Genomic DNA, 6000 nt, shown 5'->3' with positions numbered 1-6000 from the left:
GCTCTGGAAGGAGAGCGGCTCTCACGTGGGGTAAGGACAGAATGGTTCCCACACACCCCGCCCCCCCCAACCCGTCCAGTCCCAGCACCCTGGGCTAAGAGCGCCGCGAGCCGGAAAGCTTGCGCGGTGGCGGATTCCACTTCGCCAGGTGGCTGGGCTCGCGGCAACGGCTGGTGTCGCGTGGACAGTCAGTGGGAAAAAGACTCCCAGCCAGGTCTCCACATACCCCACGCGCACACACACTGGCTCTCCGGGCCGCGTCTTCCCGGGCCCCCACCATACACGCCCCCGAACTCACACTCACGCCTACTCCGCGCTCCACCCCCACCCCCAAGCAGAGCTCACCTTGCCACGCTCACCCCTGTGCCCACCCTCAGCGGCACACGCGCTCACACCCGCGTCCGCACACTCCGCCACCTCCAGGCACACCCTAGGATTCCTCCAGTCGCCCGGGAGCCGCACCAGGATCTGCCTCCCCTCCGCGGCCCCTGCCCCCGCTCACGCGCGCGCCCTTCTAGACCCACACACACACACACGCACGCACTCACACCCTTGCGCGGGGAGTCACTCCCCCTCACACGCCCTCGCCCTGGGCACCCTTCCGCCGCGAGCCTCGGGGTCGTCCCCATCTCGCTCTCTGCTGCCTGGCGGCCCCGCGCTCCCGAGTCGGGCCCGAGCCGCTCTCCGGCGGGGATCGGTCGGGAGCCCAGGGCGCAGTCTCGCAGCCTCCCCCGGACTATTCTCTCCGCCCCGCCCGCGCCGCGCCCCCGCCACCTCCCCCTTCAGGAGAGGGACCTCGCCAGGCAGCCCGTGGCCCGCCGGGCTCCGCTCCGCGCGGCGCCGGCAGCGGCGGGGGCAGGGAGCGAGCGAGGGAGCCGCGAGCCCGCGAGCCCGCGAGCGGAGCGGCGGGGAGGGGACGCGCGGCGGAACCGGGGCTGGGGCGGCGGGGGAGGGAGGGGCCCACGGACAGACGGACGCGCCAGCGGACGGAGCGAGGGAGGGAGCGAGACTTCGCCTGCGAGGAGGCGGCTGCTGGGCGCTCCCCCGCGCTGCTGGGCGCTCGGCGCCTCCGCGGCCCCCTGCCGGAGCTCCCTCGCGCGCGCGGGGCGCGGGGCCCGGACTTGCTTCGCTGAAGGTAAGAGGGACGCGACCGAGCCTTCTGGAGCCAGGAAGTGTAAGGAGCGCGGCTCCCACGCCTGTTGCTCCAGCTGCCCACGCGGCACCCTCCCACTCCCGAGCCCGGGTGGGTGGGCGCCCGGGCGCCGGAAGGGTTGGGGGTGGGGCCGGCACCGCGGGGGAGCAGGCAGCCGGCCCGGGGGCGTCGGTTCCCTCGGGCTGCGGAGCCACCTCTTGGCAGCAGGGCCAGAGGAGGCTGGGGGCTGGGGGCGTGAACCTCTGCCCTCTTTCCGTGGGGCCTGCCTTCCCTCGGGGCGCCAGAGGCAGCGCCCCGGGATCCGGCGGCAGGCGGCGACGGCTTGCTCGGTCCCCCCGCTCTTTGTGAGATGAGGAGAGAAATGGCTGAGGTCGGAAGCAGGGAGCAGTTTGGGGCGCTTCGCAAAGTTCTCCAGCCCGGGGAGCCGGCAGTGTGCCTGCCAGCGGCTGGGGGCCCGCGCAGCCGGTCCTGCCCGACGCCGCGTCTGCCCTGCGAGCTCCGAGAAGGGCCTCTGAGGGCCAGCGAGACTCGGGGAGGGGGTCGAAAGACTCACTTTGCGAGGTGTTTACACTGAGGATAAGGCGCCGAAGGGACTGGGCAGAGAAGTTACCTGGAATCAACTGAATTCCTGCACTTGCTTAGTGTTGACATTTGAATCAAGTCCAAGATGTCCTGCTTTTTTTTATCCCGGGCAGCCGTGACATGTCAGCAACAGGCTGAGGTTCCGGACCTGGAACCTATAGCAAAGGCTCCGTTGTGTTTCTTAAGAGGGCGTCTGAACTTTCTCATCGTCCTAGGCACAACACGGTCTGTTTATAAGATCCTGCAAGGGTTGCTATAGGGTTGCATGTGGGTATTTTGCACGAGTGTACGTGAGGGTTAAATTTATGCCTTATTTACCGTTTCTTAAAGGGCACCTGGGTGATTTATGTCTGGAGGAAGGGGGCCTGGGCGTGTACGAAGTCAGTGCAAAGCGTGTGTGCATTTCCCCATGTGGACATGTTGGCACGCCGTCAGGAATCGATGTGCTTATCTCTCCTTGTCACTATACTTGGATGCAACAAAATGCAAATACACAAGAGGCCCCCAGAGGAAGCGAGATTAGTAGCCTCTTCCCTTTTGCTGTTGAGGAGGCTGGAAATAAACGCCAGCCCAGGAGAGCGCCCTGGTCAGCAGCCTAGGAGCGGCACTGTGGGAGAAGGGGACCTGTGTGTTTGTCCCAGGCCTGCACCCCAATGATCCCAGCTTGGCACCCGGGCAGTCTCACGCCTACCCAAGCCCGCCCTGTGGGCACAGGACAAAGCTCCCTGGATTGTCAGGACCCGCCCCCCCCCAATGGCCCCTTCTGGGCTGGGCCATGTGATAGAAAATTATGGGAAGTAAAAGTCTCCAGAGAGGTTCTGCACCCCCAGCACTCTGCCGAGGTCGCCAAAGGGCAGACCTTGGTGATGTGACATTTTCACTGCTTGGAGCCTGTCCCCAGGTTAGGCGTCAATCCCCAGGACAGGCTGTCTGCTCGCTTTGCCCACGGTTGGCTCCTCTCCCTCCCAAGCAGAAGCTGTTAAACAGAGCCGACTTTTTACAGCAGGGGACATTCGGTCTCCCTTTTCCAGGACTTTATTTTATTTTATTTTTTTTGCATTTGTCATTTCAGCACTCACCTGTTTCAAATGTCTCTTCCCTGGCCTGCCCCCACCCCCATCTTTCCCACTGTCAAACTCTTCTGCCAAAAAGCAAAAATAGCTTCAGACTTTTCATTGGTAAGGCGTCCACGTCCTAGTAAAACCTTGGCATTTGAGGCGTGTGCCGTGCCATTGGCTGGAAATGGGGCCGCACTGTTGTGCCTGCTGTAGGAATCCGTACCCAGGTCGGCTCCGGGAGGTGCTGGTGCCCACCGGGGCCCGAGCTGCGGTGACAGCCGCCCAGCAGCCCTGCTTGGACCTGCAGTGCCTTCAGGGCTGTGTGGAGGGTGGCTGGCATGGCCGGGGGCACGGTATCTGGTGGGGCACTGTTCCTCTCCTTTCTAGCTCTGGACCCCACCCCGCCTGGGACACACACACACACACACACAGAAACTAACAGTGGATAATTGCTCCTCCCACTTTTTTTGGAACCTTTTATCAGAGGGATGGGACTTGAGTCTCTAGAGTCGGCTTTGCTCTTTCCTGCCCTTCGTTAGGAGGATTGTCCTGAACTAGAGCACAGGGTAAAGATTTGGCCTTGGGACCAGAGGCCTCAATGACAGGGAGGGGTTGTGTTTCCCTCCCCAGCTCTAAGTCATTCACCTGAAAGCAGCTGGGAAAAGGCCCATGGCCCTTGGAGAAGAGGAGGCTAAGCAGGGTGGAGCAGCGAGGGGACGGGCTGGGCTGGGCAGGGGTGGGACCAGGCGTTGGGGCTCGGGAGTGGAGGGGAAGTGGTGCCGGGAGAATGGCAAGACAGGCATCGTCCTCTCGGGTGCAGAGCTGCAGTGTCCAGCCCAAGCAGGACGCCACGGGGTGCCTCCTGGCCCAGCGTTCTCTCACTCTCTGCCACTCAAATCCACTGAAGGCCCTGCCTCTCTGAGCTCCATTCTGGGATAAAGCAGGGCTGTTTAAGGGTCAGAGGTTGAGGGCGCCGAGTCTGGGAACACGGCCCCCTTTGCCCTCCAGGGGTGCAGTGGGTGGACGGGGCCTCCCACAGCCTTGGGTTCTGAGTGATGCAGGTTCTGTGCCCTGTTCTGGGCAGAAGCCTCATCACGAATTCCCAGAACTGCCTTTGCTAAGAAGAGGTAGCTCCAGCTACCTCCATCCCCACAGCAACAAACCCAGATGCTCCGCTCCCCACTTTGCATGGGTGACAGTTTTGAAGAGGTCCCACTGAGCCCTAAGTTACCGCGCCTGGGGGTCCTGGAACCAAGGTGACCACTGCCAACAGGCTCCTTGTCACCTTCTTGTCCAATTCTCCAATTTTCCGGGGGAGGGGAGCTGTGCCGCCCAGAGGGTGAGGGGGACTCGCTTTCACACGTTCACACACAACTGACACGGGCATGCAGGGCTTCCCAAGGCCATGTTCTTGGCCACCGGGACCGGGCGAGCTGAACCCCTGACCCACCCTCTCCTGGGGAAGCATCAGGCCCTGGCCACACCTCAGTCGGGAATGCCATTTGGCGGCGAGCAGATCGATGGCCTAACAGGAAATCCTCAACTCCTGAAAACCCTGAACTGAGCCGCTAAGAAGGGAACTTCTGGGTCTCGGTCTCCTTACCTGAAACTTGGGGGCAGAAATGCCCACGTCAGGGAATTTTTGTGGAGATAAATGCAATGCAAGTTATAAAAGTGCCTGAGACAGGATCCGGGACATGGGCGGTGCTCCGCCAGTGTTAACTACGTTGGAGCTGGAGTTGTCTGTGACGGAGGCTGACATTGGGGGCTTGCTTCCCAGACCCCTTGCTCCTTCGATCTCACCCAGCTGAGTGTGTGCCGAGGATGACACAGGCCCCCAGCAGGCCGCAGGAAGTATAGGGAGCGACTGGGTGCATTTCTTGACGATGAGAAACACTCACGGCGTGTCCCCAGATCTCCCGGCAGGGGCAGGTAGGTTGCCCGCTGCTGTGGATGAATGGCCCCGTCCTTCCCTCCGTTCCCGAAATCTGGGGCTCGTCAGTCCTGTGCGGTCTTTCTGATTCTCTCAGTGGTGACATTTGTCGGGGATGTCTGTGTCATTCCTGTTGTCTTCTGTGGCATCCGAATCAACCTCCCTTATGAGGGAGCAGAGGCACCTGTGAATGTCCTCCTTTGCGTGCAGATGGGGAAACTGAGGCAGAGGTTGGCGCCTTGAGAAAACTCAGCTGAGGGCACAGTCGGTCAGAGGCACATCAGTTGGATTCTTTTGATCCAGGTCTGTCCTCAAAGAGTTTAGTGTCGGCTTGGAGGGGTCGTGCCCATCTTTGAAAACCTCTGGAAGGCTCTAGCAAGACAGGGAGTGGAGCCAAGAGCGCACACACAATGTCTGTGATAGCGGCTGGCGGTTGGAGCTCATGGCCTGAGCACCCTGGCTGCGCTGTGTTCCCTCCTGGGTTGTCCAGTGAAAGTGGAGGCGGCCTGGCCTTGGCCTCGAAGGAGCTAGTGTGGACGGGGAAAGCAGGGCAGTGGCCTGGCGGAGCCCTTGAGCTCCATGTCGAGACTGCCTGGGCTTACACCTCTCTGCCCACCCGTTACATCAGTTAGTACGTCTCCTCATGCTTTGTCTTCCTCATCTGCAAAACGGGGACGAGGGCAGCGGCTGTTGGTGGGGTCGGCTGAGATGGTGCAGGTAAGCAGGGGGTACGGTGCCCTGCTGCAGCTGGGCCTCAGGAAGCCTCGGCTTCTGTTCTCCTTGCAGGTCACTGGGCTGCACTGCTGTGGGCTCGGGCCGCTTGCCGATGACGGGGCACCTGTTCTGCCCCTTCCCGGCCCCTGTGTCTTGGGCTCTTGCTCCTAGGGCTGCTGTGAGCATGTTCCGCAGGAGGCAGCACAGTGCCCGGCCTACAGCAGCTGCTTGGTCACCGTCAGCTGTGGTTATTAGTAAGACACGCCAAAAGCATCTGTAAGCCTGGCCAGAGGGTGATGGATGCTAGAAAAGAGGGGCGACCAGGGTTGGGAGCCCAAAGGAGGTGAGAGTTTCATGGTGGCGAGCATCGCCGCTGGGGTGGGGGCCGGGTGGGACTCTGAAAGGAGGGCTGAAGGGGAACGATGTAGCCAAGAGAAGGAAGAGGGCCCGGAGACCCAGCCCCATGAGGCCTGTCTGGGAGCCGGCCTGTGATCTCGCTGCTGGAGGCTCGGGTGGGTGCATGGGACGTGGGCCTGGAGTGACGAGCTAGGATCCGACTG

General features: G+C 62.1%; 1 protein-coding gene across 2 annotated transcripts in view; it reads left to right on the top strand.

Annotated features, from left to right (window-relative positions):
* The first annotated feature begins 978 nt into the window (after nucleotides 1–978).
* The window catches only part of KCND3 (potassium voltage-gated channel subfamily D member 3), a 184662-nt gene continuing 179640 nt past the window's right edge, over nucleotides 979–6000 (top strand). For both annotated transcript variants that reach the window (XM_037038813.1, XM_037038812.1), the window contains exon 1: nucleotides 979–1135. The gene's annotated coding sequence lies outside the window, so the exon portion shown is untranslated. The remainder of the gene's footprint in view (nucleotides 1136–6000) is intronic.

The sequence above is a fragment of the Sturnira hondurensis genome, unplaced genomic scaffold, assembly GCF_014824575.4.
Source record: "Sturnira hondurensis isolate 20B ecotype Veracruz unplaced genomic scaffold, ASM1482457v3 Scaffold0024822, whole genome shotgun sequence".
Lineage (NCBI taxonomy): Eukaryota > Metazoa > Chordata > Mammalia > Chiroptera > Phyllostomidae > Sturnira > Sturnira hondurensis.
The sequence above is the reverse complement of the archived record's forward strand: the minus strand, read 5'-3'. Positions and strand labels throughout refer to the sequence as shown.